This window comes from Denticeps clupeoides, unplaced genomic scaffold (assembly GCF_900700375.1).
Source record: "Denticeps clupeoides unplaced genomic scaffold, fDenClu1.1, whole genome shotgun sequence".
In the NCBI taxonomy this organism is placed as follows: Eukaryota; Metazoa; Chordata; class Actinopteri; order Clupeiformes; family Denticipitidae; genus Denticeps; species Denticeps clupeoides.
In genome coordinates this window covers 1-23,743 of record NW_021629976.1, presented here as the reverse complement: position 1 = coordinate 23,743, position 23,743 = coordinate 1, and the positions used below count along the sequence as shown (strand labels likewise).

The window sequence follows — 23,743 nt, the reverse complement described above, 5'->3', positions numbered from 1 at the left end:
CATGTAAATACTTTTATTTTAAAAGTTTTTCAATAGTTAAAGCTTACAGCACCTGGTATTCCCAGGTAGTCTCCCATCCAAGTACTAACCAGGCCCAAGCCTTCTTAGCTTCTGAGATAAGACAAGATTGGGCATTCTTCAGCTGGTTTGTCCGTACACAAACTCTGCTTGAAAATCTTGAACTTTAAACCAAAGGGCTTAAAACATATCAAAGAGTGAAAACTCCCGCTTTACTGTCAAATTATGATGGAGAAAAGGCAAAAAAGCTAACAAAGCCATGTAAATACTTTATTTTAAAAGTTTTTCAATAGTTAAAGCTTACAGCACCTGGTATTCCCAGGTAGTCTCCCATCCAAGTACTAACCAGGCCCAAGCCTTCTTAGCTTCTGAGATAAGACAAGATTGGGCATTCTTCAGCTGGTTTGTCCGTACACAAACTCTGCTTGAAAATCTTGAACTTTAAACCAAAGGGGCTTGAACACATATCAAAGAGTGAAAACTCCCGCTTTACTGTCAAATTATGATGGAGAAAAGGCAAAAAAGCTAACAAAGCCATGTAAATACTTTCATTTTAAAAGTTTTTCAATAGTTAAAGCTTACAGCACCTGGTATTCCCAGGTAGTCTCCCATCCAAGTACTAACCAGGCCCAAGCCTTCTTAGCTTCTGAGATCAGACAAGATTGGGCATTCTTCAGCTGGTTTGTCCGTACACAAACTCTGCTTGAAAATCTTGAACTTTAAACCAAAGGGCTTGAACACATATCAAAGAGTGAAAACTCCCGCTTTACTGTCAAATTATGATGGAGAAAAGGCAAAAAGTTGGAGTGGTAAGCTTTTATTTGCAATACAACAAATAAAGTGCACACCTTCTAGAGGCAATGCAATACTGGGTCGATGAATGGAGCGGATGGAGCAGGCCCTATTGCCGACTCCCTGTTCTAAAAATCCGCTTAATATGACATATCAGATATTAAACTGACATCAGGGTGCGTAGCACCTGAAGGCCGAGGGCTGGAAAACCCCACCTAATCGATTCAGCTCCAAGCCTGTGAATGATCGTTGTAGAGCACACACAGACAAAGAAACCTGAAGAGAAGTTAAAAAAAAAAAAAAAAAGAAAAAAGGCGGGAAAACATATCAAAGAAAGAAAATACCCCTTAACTTACTTTAAAAAAAGGTAACAAAGTGATGTAAATACTTTCATTTTAAAAGTTTTCAATAGTTAAAGCTTACTGCACCTGGCATTCCTACGTAGTCTCCCATCCAAGTACTAACCAGGCCCAGGCCTTCTTAGCTTCTGAGATCAGACAAGATTGGGCATTCTTCAGCTGGTATGTCTGTACACAAACTCTGCTTGAAAATCTTGAACTTTAAACCAAAGGGCTTTGAAAACATTATAAAGTGCGAAAACTCCCGCTTTACTGTCAAATTATGATGGAGAAAAGGCAAAAAAGCTAACAAAGCCATGTAAATACTTTTATTTTAAAAGTTTTTCAATAGTTAAAGCTTACAGCACCTGGTATTCCCAGGTAGTCTCCCATCCAAGTACTAACCAGGCCCAAGCCTTCTTAGCTTCTGAGATAAGACAAGATTGGGCATTCTTCAGCTGGTTTGTCCGTACACAAACTCTGCTTGAAAATCTTGAACTTTAAACCAAAGGGGCTTAAACACATATCAAAGAGTGAAAACTCCCGCTTTACTGTCAAATTATGATGGAGAAAAGGCAAAAAAGCTAACAAAGCCATGTAAATACTTTCATTTTAAAAGTTTTTCAATAGTTAAAGCTTACAGCACCTGGTATTCCCAGGTAGTCTCCCATCCAAGTACTAACCAGGCCCAAGCCTTCTTAGCTTCTGAGATCAGACAAGATTGGGCATTCTTCAGCTGGTTTGTCCGTACACAAACTCTGCTTGAAAATCTTGAACTTTAAACCAAAGGGGCTTGAACACATATCAAAGAGTGAAAACTCCCGCTTTACTGTCAAATTATGATGGAGAAAAGGCAAAACGTTGGAGTGGTAAGCTTTTATTTGCAATACAACAAATAAAGTGCACACCTTCTAGAGGCAATGCAATACTGGGTCGATGAATGGAGCGGATGGAGCAGGCCCTATTGCCGACTCCCTGTTCTAAAAATCCGCTTAATATGACATATCAGATATTAAACTGACATCAGGGTGCGTAGCACCTGAAGGCCGAGGGCTGGAAAACCCCACCTAATCGATTCAGCTCCAAGCCTGTGAATGATCGTTGTAGAGCACACACAGACAAAGAAACCTGAAGAGAAGTTAAAAAAAAAAAAAAAAAAAAAAGAAAAAAGGCGGGAAAACATATCAAAGAAAGAAAATACCCCTTAACTTACTTTAAAAAAAGGTAACAAAGTGATGTAAATACTTTCATTTTAAAAGTTTTCAATAGTTAAAGCTTACTGCACCTGGCATTCCTACGTAGTCTCCCATCCAAGTACTAACCAGGCCCAGGCCTTCTTAGCTTCTGAGATCAGACAAGATTGGGCATTCTTCAGCTGGCTTGTCTGTACACAAACTCTGCTTGAAAATCTTGAACTTTAAACCAAAGGGCTTTGAAAACATTATCAAAGTGCGAAAACTCCCGCTTTACTGTCAAATTATGATGGAGAAAAGGCAAAAAAGCTAACAAAGCCATGTAAATACTTTTATTTTAAAAGTTTTTCAATAGTTAAAGCTTACAGCACCTGGTATTCCCAGGTAGTCTCCCATCCAAGTACTAACCAGGCCCAAGCCTTCTTAGCTTCTGAGATAAGACAAGATTGGGCATTCTTCAGCTGGTTTGTCCGTACACAAACTCTGCTTGAAAATCTTGAACTTTAAACCAAAGGGGCTTAAACACATATCAAAGAGTGAAAACTCCCGCTTTACTGTCAAATTATGATGGAGAAAAGGCAAAAAAGCTAACAAAGCCATGTAAATACTTTCATTTTAAAAGTTTTTCAATAGTTAAAGCTTACAGCACCTGGTATTCCCAGGTAGTCTCCCATCCAAGTACTAACCAGGCCCAAGCCTTCTTAGCTTCTGAGATCAGACAAGATTGGGCATTCTTCAGCTGGTTTGTCCGTACACAAACTCTGCTTGAAAATCTTGAACTTTAAACCAAAGGGGCTTGAACACATATCAAAGAGTGAAAACTCCCGCTTTACTGTCAAATTATGATGGAGAAAAGGCAAAAAGTTGGAGTGGTAAGCTTTTATTTGCAATACAACAAATAAAGTGCACACCTTCTAGAGGCAATGCAATACTGGGTCGATGAATGGAGCGGATGGAGCAGGCCCTATTGCCGACTCCCTGTTCTAAAAATCCGCTTAATATGACATATCAGATATTAAACTGACATCAGGGTGCGTAGCACCTGAAGGCCGAGGGCTGGAAAACCCCACCTAATCGATTCAGCTCCAAGCCTGTGAATGATCGTTGTAGAGCACACACAGACAAAGAAACCTGAAGAGAAGTTAAAAAAAAAAAAAAAAAAGAAAAAAGGCGGGAAAACATATCAAAGAAAGAAAATACCCCTTAACTTACTTTAAAAAAAGTTAACAAAGTGATGTAAATACTTTCATTTTAAAAGTTTCAATAGTTAAAGCTTACTGCACCTGGCATTCCTACGTAGTCTCCCATCCAAGTACTAACCAGGCCCAGGCCTTCTTAGCTTCTGAGATCAGACAAGATTGGGCAATCTTCAGCTGGCATGTCTGTAAGCAAACTCTGCTTGAAAATCTTGGACTTTAAACAAAAGGGCTTTGAAAACATTATAAAGTGCGAAAACTCCCGCTTTACTGTCAAATTATGATGGAGAAAAGGCAAAAAAGCTAACAAAGCCATGTAAATACTTTTATTTTAAAAGTTTTTCAATAGTTAAAGCTTACAGCACCTGGTATTCCCAGGTAGTCTCCCATCCAAGTACTAACCAGGCCCAAGCCTTCTTAGCTTCTGAGATAAGACAAGATTGGGCATTCTTCAGCTGGTTTGTCCGTACACAAACTCTGCTTGAAAATCTTGAACTTTAAACCAAAGGGGCTTAAACACATATCAAAGAGTGAAAACTCCCGCTTTACTGTCAAATTATGATGGAGAAAAGGCAAAAAAGCTAACAAAGCCATGTAAATACTTTCATTTTAAAAGTTTTTCAATAGTTAAAGCTTACAGCACCTGGTATTCCCAGGTAGTCTCCCATCCAAGTACTAACCAGGCCCAAGCCTTCTTAGCTTCTGAGATCAGACAAGATTGGGCATTCTTCAGCTGGTTTGTCCGTACACAAACTCTGCTTGAAAATCTTGAACTTTAAACCAAAGGGCTTGAACACATATCAAAGAGTGAAAACTCCCGCTTTACTGTCAAATTATGATGGAGAAAAGGCAAAAAGTTGGAGTGGTAAGCTTTTATTTGCAATACAACAAATAAAGTGCACACCTTCTAGAGGCAATGCAATACTGGGTCGATGAATGGAGCGGATGGAGCAGGCCCTATTGCCGACTCCCTGTTCTAAAAATCCGCTTAATATGACATATCAGATATTAAACTGACATCAGGGTGCGTAGCACCTGAAGGCCGAGGGCTGGAAAACCCCACCTAATCGATTCAGCTCCAAGCCTGTGAATGATCGTTGTAGAGCACACACAGACAAAGAAACCTGAAGAGAAGTTAAAAAAAAAAAAAAAAAAAAAGAAAAAAGGCGGGAAAACATATCAAAGAAAGAAAATACCCCTTAACTTACTTTAAAAAAAGGTAACAAAGTGATGTAAATACTTTCATTTTAAAAGTTTTCAATAGTTAAAGCTTACTGCACCTGGCATTCCTACGTAGTCTCCCATCCAAGTACTAACCAGGCCCAGGCCTTCTTAGCTTCTGAGATCAGACAAGATTGGGCAATCTTCAGCTGGCATGTCTGTACACAAACTCTGCTTGAAAATCTTGAACTTTAAACCAAAGGGCTTTGAAAACATATCAAAGTGCGAAAACTCCCGCTTTACTGTCAAATTATGATGGAGAAAAGGCAAAAAAGCTAACAAAGCCATGTAAATACTTTTATTTTAAAAGTTTTTCAATAGTTAAAGCTTACAGCACCTGGTATTCCCAGGTAGTCTCCCATCCAAGTACTAACCAGGCCCAAGCCTTCTTAGCTTCTGAGATAAGACAAGATTGGGCATTCTTCAGCTGGTTTGTCCGTACACAAACTCTGCTTGAAAATCTTGAACTTTAAACCAAAGGGGCTTAAACACATATCAAAGAGTGAAAACTCCCGCTTTACTGTCAAATTATGATGGAGAAAAGGCAAAAAAGCTAACAAAGCCATGTAAATACTTTCATTTTAAAAGTTTTTCAATAGTTAAAGCTTACAGCACCTGGTATTCCCAGGTAGTCTCCCATCCAAGTACTAACCAGGCCCAAGCCTTCTTAGCTTCTGAGATCAGACAAGATTGGGCATTCTTCAGCTGGTTTGTCCGTACACAAACTCTGCTTGAAAATCTTGAACTTTAAACCAAAGGGCTTGAACACATATCAAAGAGTGAAAACTCCCGCTTTACTGTCAAATTATGATGGAGAAAAGGCAAAAAGTTGGAGTGGTAAGCTTTTATTTGCAATACAACAAATAAAGTGCACACCTTCTAGAGGCAATGCAATACTGGGTCGATGAATGGAGCGGATGGAGCAGGCCCTATTGCCGACTCCCTGTTCTAAAAATCCGCTTAATATGACATATCAGATATTAAACTGACATCAGGGTGCGTAGCACCTGAAGGCCGAGGGCTGGAAAACCCCACCTAATCGATTCAGCTCCAAGCCTGTGAATGATCGTTGTAGAGCACACACAGACAAAGAAACCTGAAGAGAAGTTAAAAAAAAAAAAAAAAAAAAAAAAAAAAGAAAAAAGGCGGGAAAACATATCAAAGAAAGAAAATACCCCTTAACTTACTTTAAAAAAAGGTAACAAAGTGATGTAAATACTTTCATTTTAAAAGTTTTCAATAGTTACAGCTTACTGCACCTGGCATTCCTACGTAGTCTCCCATCCAAGTACTAACCAGGCCCAGGCCTTCTTAGCTTCTGAGATCAGACAAGATTGGGCATTCTTCAGCTGGTTGTCCGTACACAAACTCTGCTTGAAAATCTTGAACTTTAAACCAAAGGGGCTTAAAAACATATCAAAGAGTGAAAACTCCCGCTTTACTGTCAAATTATGATGGAGAAAAGGCAAAAAAGTTAACAAAGCCATGTAAATACTTTTATTTTAAAAGTTTTTCAATAGTTAAAGCTTACAGCACCTGGTATTCCCAGGTAGTCTCCCATCCAAGTACTAACCAGGCCCAAGCCTTCTTAGCTTCTGAGATCAGACAAGATTGGGCATTCTTCAGCTGGTTTGTCCGTACACAAACTCTGCTTGAAAATCTTGAACTTTAAACCAAAGGGGCTTGAACACATATCAAAGAGTGAAAACTCCCGCTTTACTGTCAAATTATGATGGAGAAAAGGCAAAAAGTTGGAGTGGTAAGCTTTTATTTGCAATACAACAAATAAAGTGCACACCTTCTAGAGGCAATGCAATACTGGGTCGATGAATGGAGCGGATGGAGCAGGCCCTATTGCCGACTCCCTGTTCTAAAAATCCGCTTAATATGACATATCAGATATTAAACTGACATCAGGGTGCGTAGCACCTGAAGGCCGAGGGCTGGAAAACCCCACCTAATCGATTCAGCTCCAAGCCTGTGAATGATCGTTGTAGAGCACACACAGACAAAGAAACCTGAAGAGAAGTTAAAAAAAAAAAAAAAAAAAGAAAAAAGGCGGGAAAACATATCAAAGAAAGAAAATACCCCTTAACTTACTTTAAAAAAAGGTAACAAAGTGATGTAAATACTTTCATTTTAAAAGTTTTCAATAGTTAAAGCTTACTGCACCTGGCATTCCTACGTAGTCTCCCATCCAAGTACTAACCAGGCCCAGGCCTTCTTAGCTTCTGAGATCAGACAAGATTGGGCATTCTTCAGCTGGCATTGTCCTGTACAGCAAACTCTGCTTGAAAATCTTGAACTTTAAACCAAAGGGGCTTGAAAACATTATAAAGTGCGAAAACTCCCGCTTTACTGTCAAATTATGATGGAGAAAAGGCAAAAAAGTTAACAAAGCCATGTAAATACTTTATTTTAAAAGTTTTTCAATAGTTAAAGCTTACAGCACCTGGTATTCCCAGGTAGTCTCCCATCCAAGTACTAACCAGGCCCAAGCCTTCTTAGCTTCTGAGATAAGACAAGATTGGGCATTCTTCAGCTGGTTTGTCCGTACACAAACTCTGCTTGAAAATCTTGAACTTTAAACCAAAGGGCTTGAACACATATCAAAGAGTGAAAACTCCCGCTTTACTGTCAAATTATGATGGAGAAAAGGCAAAAAGTTGGAGTGGTAAGCTTTTATTTGCAATACAACAAATAAAGTGCACACCTTCTAGAGGCAATGCAATACTGGGTCGATGAATGGAGCGGATGGAGCAGGCCCTATTGCCGACTCCCTGTTCTAAAAATCCGCTTAATATGACATATCAGATATTAAACTGACATCAGGGTGCGTAGCACCTGAAGGCCGAGGGCTGGAAAACCCCACCTAATCGATTCAGCTCCAAGCCTGTGAATGATCGTTGTAGAGCACACACAGACAAAGAAACCTGAAGAGAAGTTAAAAAAAAAAAAAAAAAGAAAAAAGGCGGGAAAACATATCAAAGAAAGAAAATACCCCTTAACTTACTTTAAAAAAAGTTAACAAAGTGATGTAAATACTTTCATTTTAAAAGTTTTTCAATAGTTAAAGCTTACAGCACCTGGTATTCCCAGGTAGTCTCCCATCCAAGTACTAACCAGGCCCAAGCCTTCTTAGCTTCTGAGATCAGACAAGATTGGGCATTCTTCAGCTGGTTTGTCCGTACACAAACTCTGCTTGAAAATCTTGAACTTTAAACCAAAGGGCTTGAAAACATATCAAAGAGTGAAAACTCCCGCTTTACTGTCAAATTATGATGGAGAAAAGGCAAAAAAGCTAACAAAGCCATGTAAATACTTTCATTTTAAAAGTTTTTCAATAGTTAAAGCTTACAGCACCTGGTATTCCCAGGTAGTCTCCCATCCAAGTACTAACCAGGCCCAAGCCTTCTTAGCTTCTGAGATCAGACAAGATTGGGCATTCTTCAGCTGGTTTGTCCGTACACAAACTCTGCTTGAAAATCTTGAACTTTAAACCAAAGGGGCTTGAACACATATCAAAGAGTGAAAACTCCCGCTTTACTGTCAAATTATGATGGAGAAAAGGCAAAAAGTTGGAGTGGTAAGCTTTTATTTGCAATACAACAAATAAAGTGCACACCTTCTAGAGGCAATGCAATACTGGGTCGATGAATGGAGCGGATGGAGCAGGCCCTATTGCCGACTCCCTGTTCTAAAAATCCGCTTAATATGACATATCAGATATTAAACTGACATCAGGGTGCGTAGCACCTGAAGGCCGAGGGCTGGAAAACCCCACCTAATCGATTCAGCTCCAAGCCTGTGAATGATCGTTGTAGAGCACACACAGACAAAGAAACCTGAAGAGAAGTTAAAAAAAAAAAAAAAAAGAAAAAAGGCGGGAAAACATATCAAAGAAAGAAAATACCCCTTAACTTACTTTAAAAAAAGTTAACAAAGTGATGTAAATACTTTCATTTTAAAAGTTTTCAATAGTTAAAGCTTACTGCACCTGGCATTCCTACGTAGTCTCCCATCCAAGTACTAACCAGGCCCAGGCCTTCTTAGCTTCTGAGATCAGACAAGATTGGGCATTCTTCAGCTGGTTTGTCCGTACACAAACTCTGCTTGAAAATCTTGAACTTTAAACCAAAGGGCTTTGAAAACATATCAAAGAGTGGAAAACTCCCGCTTTACTGTCAAATTATGATGGAGAAAAGGCAAAAAAGCTAACAAAGCCATGTAAATACTTTTATTTTAAAAGTTTTTCAATAGTTAAAGCTTACAGCACCTGGTATTCCCAGGTAGTCTCCCATCCAAGTACTAACCAGGCCCAAGCCTTCTTAGCTTCTGAGATAAGACAAGATTGGGCATTCTTCAGCTGGTTTGTCCGTACACAAACTCTGCTTGAAAATCTTGAACTTTAAACCAAAGGGGCTTAAACACATATCAAAGAGTGAAAACTCCCGCTTTACTGTCAAATTATGATGGAGAAAAGGCAAAAAAGCTAACAAAGCCATGTAAATACTTTCATTTTAAAAGTTTTTCAATAGTTAAAGCTTACAGCACCTGGTATTCCCAGGTAGTCTCCCATCCAAGTACTAACCAGGCCCAAGCCTTCTTAGCTTCTGAGATCAGACAAGATTGGGCATTCTTCAGCTGGTTTGTCCGTACACAAACTCTGCTTGAAAATCTTGAACTTTAAACCAAAGGGGCTTGAACACATATCAAAGAGTGAAAACTCCCGCTTTACTGTCAAATTATGATGGAGAAAAGGCAAAAAGTTGGAGTGGTAAGCTTTTATTTGCAATACAACAAATAAAGTGCACACCTTCTAGAGGCAATGCAATACTGGGTCGATGAATGGAGCGGATGGAGCAGGCCCTATTGCCGACTCCCTGTTCTAAAAATCCGCTTAATATGACATATCAGATATTAAATTGACATCAGGGTGCGTAGCACCTGAAGGCCGAGGGCTGGAAAACCCCACCTAATCGATTCAGCTCCAAGCCTGTGAATGATCGTTGTAGAGCACACACAGACAAAGAAACCTGAAGAGAAGTTAAAAAAAAAAAAAAAAAGAAAAAAGGCGGGAAAACATATCAAAGAAAGAAAATACCCCTTAACTTACTTTAAAAAAAGTTAACAAAGTGATGTAAATACTTTCATTTTAAAAGTTTTCAATAGTTAAAGCTTACTGCACCTGGCATTCCTACGTAGTCTCCCATCCAAGTACTAACCAGGCCCAGGCCTTCTTAGCTTCTGAGATCAGACAAGATTGGGCAATCTTCAGCTGGCATGTCTGTAAGCAAACTCTGCTTGAAAATCTTGGACTTTAAACCAAAGGGCTTTGAAAACATTATAAAGTGCGAAAACTCCCGCTTTACTGTCAAATTATGATGGAGAAAAGGCAAAAAAGCTAACAAAGCCATGTAAATACTTTTATTTTAAAAGTTTTTCAATAGTTAAAGCTTACAGCACCTGGTATTCCCAGGTAGTCTCCCATCCAAGTACTAACCAGGCCCAAGCCTTCTTAGCTTCTGAGATAAGACAAGATTGGGCATTCTTCAGCTGGTTTGTCCGTACACAAACTCTGCTTGAAAATCTTGAACTTTAAACCAAAGGGGCTTAAACACATATCAAAGAGTGAAAACTCCCGCTTTACTGTCAAATTATGATGGAGAAAAGGCAAAAAAGCTAACAAAGCCATGTAAATACTTTCATTTTAAAAGTTTTTCAATAGTTAAAGCTTACAGCACCTGGTATTCCCAGGTAGTCTCCCATCCAAGTACTAACCAGGCCCAAGCCTTCTTAGCTTCTGAGATCAGACAAGATTGGGCATTCTTCAGCTGGTTTGTCCGTACACAAACTCTGCTTGAAAATCTTGAACTTTAAACCAAGATGCTTGAACACATATCAAAGAGTGAAAACTCCCGCTTTACTGTCAAATTATGATGGAGAAAAGGCAAAAAGTTGGAGTGGTAAGCTTTTATTTGCAATACAACAAATAAAGTGCACACCTTCTAGAGGCAATGCAATACTGGGTCGATGAATGGAGCGGATGGAGCAGGCCCTATTGCCGACTCCCTGTTCTAAAAATCCGCTTAATATGACATATCAGATATTAAACTGACATCAGGGTGCGTAGCACCTGAAGGCCGAGGGCTGGAAAACCCCACCTAATCGATTCAGCTCCAAGCCTGTGAATGATCGTTGTAGAGCACACACAGACAAAGAAACCTGAAGAGAAGTTAAAAAAAAAAAAAAAAAGAAAAAAGGCGGGAAAACATATCAAAGAAAGAAAATACCCCTTAACTTACTTTAAAAAAAGGTAACAAAGTGATGTAAATACTTTCATTTTAAAAGTTTTCAATAGTTACAGCTTACTGCACCTGGCATTCCTACGTAGTCTCCCATCCAAGTACTAACCAGGCCCAGGCCTTCTTAGCTTCTGAGATCAGACAAGATTGGGCAATTCTTCAGCTGGCTTGTCCTGTACAGCAAACTCTGCTTGAAAATCTTGACTTTAAACCAAAGGGCTTTGAAAACATTATAAAGTGCGAAAACTCCCGCTTTACTGTCAAATTATGATGGAGAAAAGGCAAAAAAGCTAACAAAGCCATGTAAATACTTTTATTTTAAAAGTTTTTCAATAGTTAAAGCTTACAGCACCTGGTATTCCCAGGTAGTCTCCCATCCAAGTACTAACCAGGCCCAAGCCTTCTTAGCTTCTGAGATAAGACAAGATTGGGCATTCTTCAGCTGGTTTGTCCGTACACAAACTCTGCTTGAAAATCTTGAACTTTAAACCAAAGGGGCTTAAACACATATCAAAGAGTGAAAACTCCCGCTTTACTGTCAAATTATGATGGAGAAAAGGCAAAAAAGCTAACAAAGCCATGTAAATACTTTCATTTTAAAAGTTTTTCAATAGTTAAAGCTTACAGCACCTGGTATTCCCAGGTAGTCTCCCATCCAAGTACTAACCAGGCCCAAGCCTTCTTAGCTTCTGAGATCAGACAAGATTGGGCATTCTTCAGCTGGTTTGTCCGTACACAAACTCTGCTTGAAAATCTTGAACTTTAAACCAAAGGGGCTTGAACACATATCAAAGAGTGAAAACTCCCGCTTTACTGTCAAATTATGATGGAGAAAAGGCAAAAAGTTGGAGTGGTAAGCTTTTATTTGCAATACAACAAATAAAGTGCACACCTTCTAGAGGCAATGCAATACTGGGTCGATGAATGGAGCGGATGGAGCAGGCCCTATTGCCGACTCCCTGTTCTAAAAATCCGCTTAATATGACATATCAGATATTAAACTGACATCAGGGTGCGTAGCACCTGAAGGCCGAGGGCTGGAAAACCCCACCTAATCGATTCAGCTCCAAGCCTGTGAATGATCGTTGTAGAGCACACACAGACAAAGAAACCTGAAGAGAAGTTAAAAAAAAAAAAAAAAAAAAAGAAAAAAGGCGGGAAAACATATCAAAGAAAGAAAATACCCCTTAACTTACTTTAAAAAAAGGTAACAAAGTGATGTAAATACTTTCATTTTAAAAGTTTTCAATAGTTAAAGCTTACTGCACCTGGCATTCCTACGTAGTCTCCCATCCAAGTACTAACCAGGCCCAGGCCTTCTTAGCTTCTGAGATCAGACAAGATTGGGCATTCTTCAGCTGGCATGTCTGTAAGCAAACTCTGCTTGAAAATCTTGGACTTTAAACAAAAGGGCTTTGAAAACATTATAAAGTGCGAAAACTCCCGCTTTACTGTCAAATTATGATGGAGAAAAGGCAAAAAAGCTAACAAAGCCATGTAAATACTTTTCATTTTAAAAGTTTTTCAATAGTTAAAGCTTACAGCACCTGGTATTCCCAGGTAGTCTCCCATCCAAGTACTAACCAGGCCCAAGCCTTCTTAGCTTCTGAGATAAGACAAGATTGGGCATTCTTCAGCTGGTTTGTCCGTACACAAACTCTGCTTGAAAATCTTGAACTTTAAACCAAAGGGGCTTGAAACACATATCAAAGAGTGAAAACTCCCGCTTTACTGTCAAATTATGATGGAAAAAAGGCAAAAAAGCTAACAAAGCCATGTAAATACTTTCATTTTAAAAGTTTTTCAATAGTTAAAGCTTACAGCACCTGGTATTCCCAGGTAGTCTCCCATCCAAGTACTAACCAGGCCCAAGCCTTCTTAGCTTCTGAGATCAGACAAGATTGGGCATTCTTCAGCTGGTTTGTCCGTACACAAACTCTGCTTGAAAATCTTGAACTTTAAACCAAAGGGCTTGAACACATATCAAAGAGTGAAAACTCCCGCTTTACTGTCAAATTATGATGGAGAAAAGGCAAAAAGTTGGAGTGGTAAGCTTTTATTTGCAATACAACAAATAAAGTGCACACCTTCTAGAGGCAATGCAATACTGGGTCGATGAATGGAGCGGATGGAGCAGGCCCTATTGCCGACTCCCTGTTCTAAAAATCCGCTTAATATGACATATCAGATATTAAACTGACATCAGGGTGCGTAGCACCTGAAGGCCGAGGGCTGGAAAACCCCACCTAATCGATTCAGCTCCAAGCCTGTGAATGATCGTTGTAGAGCACACACAGACAAAGAAACCTGAAGAGAAGTTAAAAAAAAAAAAAAAAAAAAGAAAAAAGGCGGGAAAACATATCAAAGAAAGAAAATACCCCTTAACTTACTTTAAAAAAAGTTAACAAAGTGATGTAAATACTTTCATTTTAAAAGTTTTCAATAGTTAAAGCTTACTGCACCTGGCATTCCTACGTAGTCTCCCATCCAAGTACTAACCAGGCCCAGGCCTTCTTAGCTTCTGAGATCAGACAAGATTGGGCATTCTTCAGCTGGTTTGTCCGTACACAAACTCTGCTTGAAAATCTTGAACTTTAAACCAAAGGGCTTTAAAAACATATCAAAGAGTGAAAACTCCCGCTTTACTGTCAAATTATGATGGAGAAAAGGCAAAAAAGTTAACAAAGCCATGTAAATACTTTTATTTTAAAAGTTTTTCAATAGTTAAAGCTTACAGCACCTGGTATTCCCAGGTAGTCTCCCATCCAAGTACTAACCAGGCCCAAGCCTTCTTAGCTTCTGAGATAAGACAAGATTGGGCATTCTTCAGCTGGTTTGTCCGTACACAAACTCTGCTTGAAAATCTTGAACTTTAAACCAAAGGGGCTTAAACACATATCAAAGAGTGAAAACTCCCGCTTTACTTTACTGTCAAATTATGATGGAGAAAAGGCAAAAAAGCTAACAAAGCCATGTAAATACTTTCATTTTAAAAGTTTTTCAATAGTTAAAGCTTACAGCACCTGGTATTCCCAGGTAGTCTCCCATCCAAGTACTAACCAGGCCCAAGCCTTCTTAGCTTCTGAGATCAGACAAGATTGGGCATTCTTCAGCTGGTTTGTCCGTACACAAACTCTGCTTGAAAATCTTGAACTTTAAACCAAAGGGCTTGAACACATATCAAAGAGTGAAAACTCCCGCTTTACTGTCAAATTATGATGGAGAAAAGGCAAAAAGTTGGAGTGGTAAGCTTTTATTTGCAATACAACAAATAAAGTGCACACCTTCTAGAGGCAATGCAATACTGGGTCGATGAATGGAGCGGATGGAGCAGGCCCTATTGCCGACTCCCTGTTCTAAAAATCCGCTTAATATGACATATCAGATATTAAACTGACATCAGGGTGCGTAGCACCTGAAGGCCGAGGGCTGGAAAACCCCACCTAATCGATTCAGCTCCAAGCCTGTGAATGATCGTTGTAGAGCACACACAGACAAAGAAACCTGAAGAGAAGTTAAAAAAAAAAAAAAAAAAAAGAAAAAAGGCGGGAAAACATATCAAAGAAAGAAAATACCCCTTAACTTACTTTAAAAAAAGGTAACAAAGTGATGTAAATACTTTCATTTTAAAAGTTTTCAATAGTTACAGCTTACTGCACCTGGCATTCCTACGTAGTCTCCCATCCAAGTACTAACCAGGCCCAGGCCTTCTTAGCTTCTGAGATCAGACAAGATTGGGCATCTTCAGCTGGTTTGTCCGTACACAAACTCTGCTTGAAAATCTTGAACTTTAAACCAAAGGGCTTTGAAAACATTATAAAGTGCGAAAACTCCCGCTTTACTGTCAAATTATGATGGAGAAAAGGCAAAAAAGCTAACAAAGCCATGTAAATACTTTTATTTTAAAAGTTTTTCAATAGTTAAAGCTTACAGCACCTGGTATTCCCAGGTAGTCTCCCATCCAAGTACTAACCAGGCCCAAGCCTTCTTAGCTTCTGAGATAAGACAAGATTGGGCATTCTTCAGCTGGTTTGTCCGTACACAAACTCTGCTTGAAAATCTTGAACTTTAAACCAAAGGGGCTTAAACACATATCAAAGAGTGAAAACTCCCGCTTTACTGTCAAATTATGATGGAGAAAAGGCAAAAAAGCTAACAAAGCCATGTAAATACTTTCATTTTAAAAGTTTTTCAATAGTTAAAGCTTACAGCACCTGGTATTCCCAGGTAGTCTCCCATCCAAGTACTAACCAGGCCCAAGCCTTCTTAGCTTCTGAGATCAGACAAGATTGGGCATTCTTCAGCTGGTTTGTCCGTACACAAGCTCTGCTTGAAAATCTTGAACTTTAAACCAAAGGGGCTTGAACACATATCAAAGAGTGAAAACTCCCGCTTTACTGTCAAATTATGATGGAGAAAAGGCAAAAAGTTGGAGTGGTAAGCTTTTATTTGCAATACAACAAATAAAGTGCACACCTTCTAGAGGCAATGCAATACTGGGTCGATGAATGGAGCGGATGGAGCAGGCCCTATTGCCGACTCCCTGTTCTAAAAATCCGCTTAATATGACATATCAGATATTAAACTGACATCAGGGTGCGTAGCACCTGAAGGCCGAGGGCTGGAAAACCCCACCTAATCGATTCAGCTCCAAGCCTGTGAATGATCGTTGTAGAGCACACACAGACAAAGAAACCTGAAGAGAAGTTAAAAAAAAAAAAAAAAAAAAGAAAAAAGGCGGGAAAACATATCAAAGAAAGAAAATACCCCTTAACTTACTTTAAAAAAAGTTAACAAAGTGATGTAAATACTTTCATTTTAAAAGTTTTCAATAGTTAAAGCTTACTGCACCTGGCATTCCTACGTAGTCTCCCATCCAAGTACTAACCAGGCCCAGGCCTTCTTAGCTTCTGAGATCAGACAAGATTGGGCAATCTTCAGCTGGCATGTCTGTAAGCAAACTCTGCTTGAAAATCTTGGACTTTAAACAAAAGGGCTTTGAAAACATTATAAAGTGCGAAAACTCCCGCTTTACTGTCAAATTATGATGGAGAAAAGGCAAAAAAGCTAACAAAGCCATGTAAATACTTTTATTTTAAAAGTTTTTCAATAGTTAAAGCTTACAGCACCTGGTATTCCCAGGTAGTCTCCCATCCAAGTACTAACCAGGCCCAAGCCTTCTTAGCTTCTGAGATAAGACAAGATTGGGCATTCTTCAGCTGGTTTGTCCGTACACAAACTCTGCTTGAAAATCTTGAACTTTAAACCAAAGGGGCTTAAACACATATCAAAGAGTGAAAACTCCCGCTTTACTGTCAAATTATGATGGAGAAAAGGCAAAAAAGCTAACAAAGCCATGTAAATACTTTCATTTTAAAAGTTTTTCAATAGTTAAAGCTTACAGCACCTGGTATTCCCAGGTAGTCTCCCATCCAAGTACTAACCAGGCCCAAGCCTTCTTAGCTTCTGAGATCAGACAAGATTGGGCATTCTTCAGCTGGTTTGTCCGTACACAAACTCTGCTTGAAAATCTTGAACTTTAAACCAAAGGGGCTTGAAAACATATCAAAGAGTGAAAACTCCCGCTTTACTGTCAAATTATGATGGAGAAAAGGCAAAAAAGCTAACAAAGCCATGTAAATACTTTCATTTTAAAAGTTTTTCAATAGTTAAAGCTTACAGCACCTGGTATTCCCAGGTAGTCTCCCATCCAAGTACTAACCAGGCCCAAGCCTTCTTAGCTTCTGAGATCAGACAAGATTGGGCATTCTTCAGCTGGTTTGTCCGTACACAAACTCTGCTTGAAAATCTTGAACTTTAAACCAAAGGGGCTTGAACACATATCAAAGAGTGAAAACTCCCGCTTTACTGTCAAATTATGATGGAGAAAAGGCAAAAAAGCTAACAAAGCCATGTAAATACTTTCATTTTAAAAGTTTTTCAATAGTTAAAGCTTACAGCACCTGGTATTCCCAGGTAGTCTCCCATCCAAGTACTAACCAGGCCCAAGCCTTCTTAGCTTCTGAGATCAGACAAGATTGGGCATTCTTCAGCTGGTTTGTCCGTACACAAACTCTGCTTGAAAATCTTGAACTTTAAACCAAAGGGCTTGAACACATATCAAAGAGTGAAAACTCCCGCTTTACTGTCAAATTATGATGGAGAAAAGGCAAAAAGTTGGAGTGGTAAGCTTTTATTTGCAATACAACAAATAAAGTGCACACCTTCTAGAGGCAATGCAATACTGGGTCGATGAATGGAGCGGATGGAGCAGGCCCTATTGCCGACTCCCTGTTCTAAAAATCCGCTTAATATGACATATCAGATATTAAACTGACATCAGGGTGCGTAGCACCTGAAGGCCGAGGGCTGGAAAACCCCACCTAATCGATTCAGCTCCAAGCCTGTGAATGATCGTTGTAGAGCACACACAGACAAAGAAACCTGAAGAGAAGTTAAAAAAAAAAAAAAAAAAAAGAAAAAAGGCGGGAAAACATATCAAAGAAAGAAAATACCCCTTAACTTACTTTAAAAAAAGTTAACAAAGTGATGTAAATACTTTCATTTTAAAAGTTTTCAATAGTTAAAGCTTACTGCACCTGGCATTCCTACGTAGTCTCCCATCCAAGTACTAACCAGGCCCAGGCCTTCTTAGCTTCTGAGATCAGACAAGATTGGGCAATCTTCAGCTGGCATGTCTGTAAGCAAACTCTGCTTGAAAATCTTGGACTTTAAACAAAAGGGCTTTGAAAACATTATAAAGTGCGAAAACTCCCGCTTTACTGTCAAATTATGATGGAGAAAAGGCAAAAAAGCTAACAAAGCCATGTAAATACTTTATTTTAAAAGTTTTTCAATAGTTAAAGCTTACAGCACCTGGTATTCCCAGGTAGTCTCCCATCCAAGTACTAACCAGGCCCAAGCCTTCTTAGCTTCTGAGATAAGACAAGATTGGGCATTCTTCAGCTGGTTTGTCCGTACACAAACTCTGCTTGAAAATCTTGAACTTTAAACCAAAGGGGCTTAAACACATATCAAAGAGTGAAAACTCCCGCTTTACTGTCAAATTATGATGGAAAAAAGGCAAAAAAGCTAACAAAGCCATGTAAATACTTTCATTTTAAAAGTTTTTCAATAGTTAAAGCTTACAGCACCTGGTATTCCCAGGTAGTCTCCCATCCAAGTACTAACCAGGCCCAAGCCTTCTTAGCTTCTGAGATAAGACAAGATTGGGCATTCTTCAGCTGGTTTGTCCGTACACAAACTCTGCTTGAAAATCTTGAACTTTAAACCAAAGGGGCTTAAACACATATCAAAGAGTGAAAACTCCCGCTTTACTGTCAAATTATGATGGAGAAAAGGCAAAAAAGCTAACAAAGCCATGTAAATACTTTCATTTTAAAAGTTTTTCAATAGTTAAAGCTTACAGCACCTGGTATTCCCAGGTAGTCTCCCATCCAAGTACTAACCAGGCCCAAGCCTTCTTAGCTTCTGAGATCAGACAAGATTGGGCATTCTTCAGCTGGTTTGTCCGTACACAAGCTCTGCTTGAAAATCTTGAACTTTAAACCAAAGGGGCTTGAACACATATCAAAGAGTGAAAACTCCCGCTTTACTGTCAAATTATGATGGAGAAAAGGCAAAAAGTTGGAGTGGTAAGCTTTTATTTGCAATACAACAAATAAAGTGCACACCTTCTAGAGGCAATGCAATACTGGGTCGATGAATGGAGCGGATGGAGCAGGCCCTATTGCCGACTCCCTGTTCTAAAAATCCGCTTAATATGACATATCAGATATTAAACTGACATCAGGGTGCGTAGCACCTGAAGGCCGAGGGCTGGAAAACCCCACCTAATCGATTCAGCTCCAAGCCTGTGAATGATCGTTGTAGAGCACACACAGACAAAGAAACCTGAAGAGAAGTTAAAAAAAAAAAAAAAAAAAAAAGAAAAAAGGCGGGAAAACATATCAAAGAAAGAAAATACCCCTTAACTTACTTTAAAAAAAGGTAACAAAGTGATGTAAATACTTTCATTTTAAAAGTTTTCAATAGTTACAGCTTACTGCACCTGGCATTCCTACGTAGTCTCCCATCCAAGTACTAACCAGGCCCAGGCCTTCTTAGCTTCTGAGATCAGACAAGATTGGGCAATTCTTCAGCTGGTATGTCTGTACACAAACTCTGCTTGAAAATCTTGAACTTTAAACCAAAGGGCTTTGAAAACATATCAAAGTGCGAAAACTCCCGCTTTACTGTCAAATTATGATGGAGAAAAGGCAAAAAAGCTAACAAAGCCATGTAAATACTTTATTTTAAAAGTTTTTCAATAGTTAAAGCTTACAGCACCTGGTATTCCCAGGTAGTCTCCCATCCAAGTACTAACCAGGCCCAAGCCTTCTTAGCTTCTGAGATAAGACAAGATTGGGCATTCTTCAGCTGGTTTGTCCGTACACAAACTCTGCTTGAAAATCTTGAACTTTAAACCAAAGGGGCTTAAACACATATCAAAGAGTGAAAACTCCCGCCCTTTACTGTCAAATTATGATGGAGAAAAGGCAAAAAAGCTAACAAAGCCATGTAAATACTTTCATTTTAAAAGTTTTTCAATAGTTAAAGCTTACAGCACCTGGTATTCCCAGGTAGTCTCCCATCCAAGTACTAACCAGGCCCAAGCCTTCTTAGCTTCTGAGATCAGACAAGATTGGGCATTCTTCAGCTGGTTTGTCCGTACACAAACTCTGCTTGAAAATCTTGAACTTTAAACCAAAGGGGCTTGAACACATATCAAAGAGTGAAAACTCCCGCTTTACTGTCAAATTATGATGGAGAAAAGGCAAAAAGTTGGAGTGGTAAGCTTTTATTTGCAATACAACAAATAAAGTGCACACCTTCTAGAGGCAATGCAATACTGGGTCGATGAATGGAGCGGATGGAGCAGGCCCTATTGCCGACTCCCTGTTCTAAAAATCCGCTTAATATGACATATCAGATATTAAACTGACATCAGGGTGCGTAGCACCTGAAGGCCGAGGGCTGGAAAACCCCACCTAATCGATTCAGCTCCAAGCCTGTGAATGATCGTTGTAGAGCACACACAGACAAAGAAACCTGAAGAGAAGTTAAAAAAAAAAAAAAAAAAAGAAAAAAGGCGGGAAAACATATCAAAGAAAGAAAATACCCCTTAACTTACTTTAAAAAAAGGTAACAAAGTGATGTAAATACTTTCATTTTAAAAGTTTTCAATAGTTACAGCTTACTGCACCTGGCATTCCTACGTAGTCTCCCATCCAAGTACTAACCAGGCCCAGGCCTTCTTAGCTTCTGAGATCAGACAAGATTGGGCAATCTTCAGCTGGCATTGTCCTGTACAGCAAACTCTGCTTGAAAATCTTGAACTTTAAACCAAAGGGCTTTGAAAACATTATAAAGAGTGCGAAAACTCCCGCTTTACTGTCAAATTATGATGGAGAAAAGGCAAAAAAGCTAACAAAGCCATGTAAATACTTTTATTTTAAAAGTTTTTCAATAGTTAAAGCTTACAGCACCTGGTATTCCCAGGTAGTCTCCCATCCAAGTACTAACCAGGCCCAAGCCTTCTTAGCTTCTGAGATAAGACAAGATTGGGCATTCTTCAGCTGGTTTGTCCGTACACAAACTCTGCTTGAAAATCTTGAACTTTAAACCAAAGGGGCTTAAACACATATCAAAGAGTGAAAACTCCCGCTTTACTGTCAAATTATGATGGAGAAAAGGCAAAAAAGCTAACAAAGCCATGTAAATACTTTCATTTTAAAAGTTTTTCAATAGTTAAAGCTTACAGCACCTGGTATTCCCAGGTAGTCTCCCATCCAAGTACTAACCAGGCCCAAGCCTTCTTAGCTTCTGAGATCAGACAAGATTGGGCATTCTTCAGCTGGTTTGTCCGTACACAAACTCTGCTTGAAAATCTTGAACTTTAAACCAAAGGGGCTTGAACACATATCAAAGAGTGAAAACTCCCGCTTTACTGTCAAATTATGATGGAGAAAAGGCAAAAAGTTGGAGTGGTAAGCTTTTATTTGCAATACAACAAATAAAGTGCACACCTTCTAGAGGCAATGCAATACTGGGTCGATGAATGGAGCGGATGGAGCAGGCCCTATTGCCGACTCCCTGTTCTAAAAATCCGCTTAATATGACATATCAGATATTAAACTGACATCAGGGTGCGTAGCACCTGAAGGCCGAGGGCTGGAAAACCCCACCTAATCGATTCAGCTCCAAGCCTGTGAATGATCGTTGTAGAGCACACACAGACAAAGAAACCTGAAGAGAAGTTAAAAAAAAAAAAAAAAGAAAAAAGGCGGGAAAACATATCAAAGAAAGAAAATACCCCTTAACTTACTTTAAAAAAAGTTAACAAAGTGATGTAAATACTTTCATTTTAAAAGTTTTCAATAGTTAAAGCTTACTGCACCTGGCATTCCTACGTAGTCTCCCATCCAAGTACTAACCAGGCCCAGGCCTTCTTAGCTTCTGAGATCAGACAAGATTGGGCAATCTTCAGCTGGCATGTCTGTAAGCAAACTCTGCTTGAAAATCTTGGACTTTAAACAAAAGGGCTTTGAAAACATTATAAAGTGCGAAAACTCCCGCTTTACTGTCAAATTATGATGGAGAAAAGGCAAAAAAGCTAACAAAGCCATGTAAATACTTTATTTTAAAAGTTTTTCAATAGTTAAAGCTTACAGCACCTGGTATTCCCAGGTAGTCTCCCATCCAAGTACTAACCAGGCCCAAGCCTTCTTAGCTTCTGAGATAAGACAAGATTGGGCATTCTTCAGCTGGTTTGTCCGTACACAAACTCTGCTTGAAAATCTTGAACTTTAAACCAAAGGGGCTTAAACACATATCAAAGAGTGAAAACTCCCGCTTTACTGTCAAATTATGATGGAGAAAAGGCAAAAAAGCTAACAAAGCCATGTAAATACTTTCATTTTAAAAGTTTTTCAATAGTTAAAGCTTACAGCACCTGGTATTCCCAGGTAGTCTCCCATCCAAGTACTAACCAGGCCCAAGCCTTCTTAGCTTCTGAGATCAGACAAGATTGGGCATTCTTCAGCTGGTTTGTCCGTACACAAACTCTGCTTGAAAATCTTGAACTTTAAACCAAAGGGGCTTGAACACATATCAAAGAGTGAAAACTCCCGCTTTACTGTCAAATTATGATGGAGAAAAGGCAAAAAAGCTAACAAAGCCATGTAAATACTTTCATTTTAAAAGTTTTTCAATAGTTAAAGCTTACAGCACCTGGTATTCCCAGGTAGTCTCCCATCCAAGTACTAACCAGGCCCAAGCCTTCTTAGCTTCTGAGATCAGACAAGATTGGGCATTCTTCAGCTGGTTTGTCCGTACACAAACTCTGCTTGAAAATCTTGAACTTTAAACCAAAGGGGCTTGAACACATATCAAAGAGTGAAAACTCCCGCTTTACTGTCAAATTATGATGGAGAAAAGGCAAAAAAGCTAACAAAGCCATGTAAATACTTTCATTTTAAAAGTTTTTCAATAGTTAAAGCTTACAGCACCTGGTATTCCCAGGTAGTCTCCCATCCAAGTACTAACCAGGCCCAAGCCTTCTTAGCTTCTGAGATCAGACAAGATTGGGCATTCTTCAGCTGGTTTGTCCGTACACAAACTCTGCTTGAAAATCTTGAACTTTAAACCAAAGGGGCTTGAACACATATCAAAGAGTGAAAACTCCCGCTTTACTGTCAAATTATGATGGAGAAAAGGCAAAAAGTTGGAGTGGTAAGCTTTTATTTGCAATACAACAAATAAAGTGCACACCTTCTAGAGGCAATGCAATACTGGGTCGATGAATGGAGCGGATGGAGCAGGCCCTATTGCCGACTCCCTGTTCTAAAAATCCGCTTAATATGACATATCAGATATTAAACTGACATCAGGGTGCGTAGCACCTGAAGGCCGAGGGCTGGAAAACCCCACCTAATCGATTCAGCTCCAAGCCTGTGAATGATCGTTGTAGAGCACACACAGACAAAGAAACCTGAAGAGAAGTTAAAAAAAAAAAAAAAAAAAAAAAGAAAAAAGGCGGGAAAACATATCAAAGAAAGAAAATACCCCTTAACTTACTTTAAAAAAAGGTAACAAAGTGATGTAAATACTTTCATTTTAAAAGTTTTCAATAGTTAAAGCTTACTGCACCTGGCATTCCTACGTAGTCTCCCATCCAAGTACTAACCAGGCCCAGGCCTTCTTAGCTTCTGAGATCAGACAAGATTGGGCATTCTTCAGCTGGTTGTCCGTACACAAACTCTGCTTGAAAATCTTGAACTTTAAACCAAAGGGGCTTAAAACATATCAAAGAGTGAAAACTCCCGCTTTACTGTCAAATTATGATGGAGAAAAGGCAAAAAAAGTTAACAAAGCCATGTAAATACTTTCATTTTAAAGTTTTTCAATAGTTAAAGCTTACAGCACCTGGTATTCCCAGGTAGTCTCCCATCCAAGTACTAACCAGGCCCAAGCCTTCTTAGCTTCTGAGATCAGACAGATTGGGCATTCTTCACTGGTTTGTCTGTACACAACTCTGCTTGAAAATCTTGAACTTTAAAACCAAAGGGGCTTGAAAACACATGATCAAAGAGTGACAACTCCCGCTTTACTGTCAAATT

At 39.1% G+C, this 23,743-nt stretch overlaps 23 pseudogenes; all 23 read right to left on the bottom strand.

Moving 5' to 3' along the window:
* Positions 1-593: 593 nt before the first annotated feature.
* Positions 594-712, bottom strand: LOC114778759 (uncharacterized; annotated as a pseudogene).
* Positions 713-1,782: 1,070 nt separating this feature from the next.
* Positions 1,783-1,901, bottom strand: LOC114778758 (uncharacterized; annotated as a pseudogene).
* Positions 1,902-2,978: 1,077 nt separating this feature from the next.
* LOC114778757 (uncharacterized) lies at positions 2,979-3,097 on the bottom strand (annotated as a pseudogene).
* A 1,071-nt stretch (positions 3,098-4,168) lies between these two features.
* Positions 4,169-4,287, bottom strand: LOC114778756 (uncharacterized; annotated as a pseudogene).
* A 1,074-nt stretch (positions 4,288-5,361) lies between these two features.
* On the bottom strand, positions 5,362-5,480 carry LOC114778755 (uncharacterized; annotated as a pseudogene).
* Positions 5,481-6,282: 802 nt separating this feature from the next.
* On the bottom strand, positions 6,283-6,401 carry LOC114778754 (uncharacterized; annotated as a pseudogene).
* Positions 6,402-7,832: 1,431 nt separating this feature from the next.
* On the bottom strand, positions 7,833-7,951 carry LOC114778753 (uncharacterized; annotated as a pseudogene).
* Positions 7,952-8,109: 158 nt separating this feature from the next.
* LOC114778752 (uncharacterized) lies at positions 8,110-8,228 on the bottom strand (annotated as a pseudogene).
* A 1,072-nt stretch (positions 8,229-9,300) lies between these two features.
* On the bottom strand, positions 9,301-9,419 carry LOC114778750 (uncharacterized; annotated as a pseudogene).
* Positions 9,420-10,490: 1,071 nt separating this feature from the next.
* Positions 10,491-10,609, bottom strand: LOC114778749 (uncharacterized; annotated as a pseudogene).
* A 1,072-nt stretch (positions 10,610-11,681) lies between these two features.
* LOC114778748 (uncharacterized) lies at positions 11,682-11,800 on the bottom strand (annotated as a pseudogene).
* Positions 11,801-12,877: 1,077 nt separating this feature from the next.
* On the bottom strand, positions 12,878-12,996 carry LOC114778747 (uncharacterized; annotated as a pseudogene).
* A 1,078-nt stretch (positions 12,997-14,074) lies between these two features.
* LOC114778746 (uncharacterized) lies at positions 14,075-14,193 on the bottom strand (annotated as a pseudogene).
* A 1,072-nt stretch (positions 14,194-15,265) lies between these two features.
* LOC114778745 (uncharacterized) lies at positions 15,266-15,384 on the bottom strand (annotated as a pseudogene).
* Positions 15,385-16,458: 1,074 nt separating this feature from the next.
* On the bottom strand, positions 16,459-16,577 carry LOC114778744 (uncharacterized; annotated as a pseudogene).
* Positions 16,578-16,736: 159 nt separating this feature from the next.
* LOC114778743 (uncharacterized) lies at positions 16,737-16,855 on the bottom strand (annotated as a pseudogene).
* Positions 16,856-17,014: 159 nt separating this feature from the next.
* Positions 17,015-17,133, bottom strand: LOC114778742 (uncharacterized; annotated as a pseudogene).
* A 1,350-nt stretch (positions 17,134-18,483) lies between these two features.
* Positions 18,484-18,602, bottom strand: LOC114778741 (uncharacterized; annotated as a pseudogene).
* A 1,078-nt stretch (positions 18,603-19,680) lies between these two features.
* Positions 19,681-19,799, bottom strand: LOC114778772 (uncharacterized; annotated as a pseudogene).
* Positions 19,800-20,877: 1,078 nt separating this feature from the next.
* Positions 20,878-20,996, bottom strand: LOC114778771 (uncharacterized; annotated as a pseudogene).
* A 1,069-nt stretch (positions 20,997-22,065) lies between these two features.
* LOC114778762 (uncharacterized) lies at positions 22,066-22,184 on the bottom strand (annotated as a pseudogene).
* Positions 22,185-22,343: 159 nt separating this feature from the next.
* On the bottom strand, positions 22,344-22,462 carry LOC114778751 (uncharacterized; annotated as a pseudogene).
* Positions 22,463-22,621: 159 nt separating this feature from the next.
* Positions 22,622-22,740, bottom strand: LOC114778740 (uncharacterized; annotated as a pseudogene).
* Positions 22,741-23,743: the final 1,003 nt, after the last annotated feature.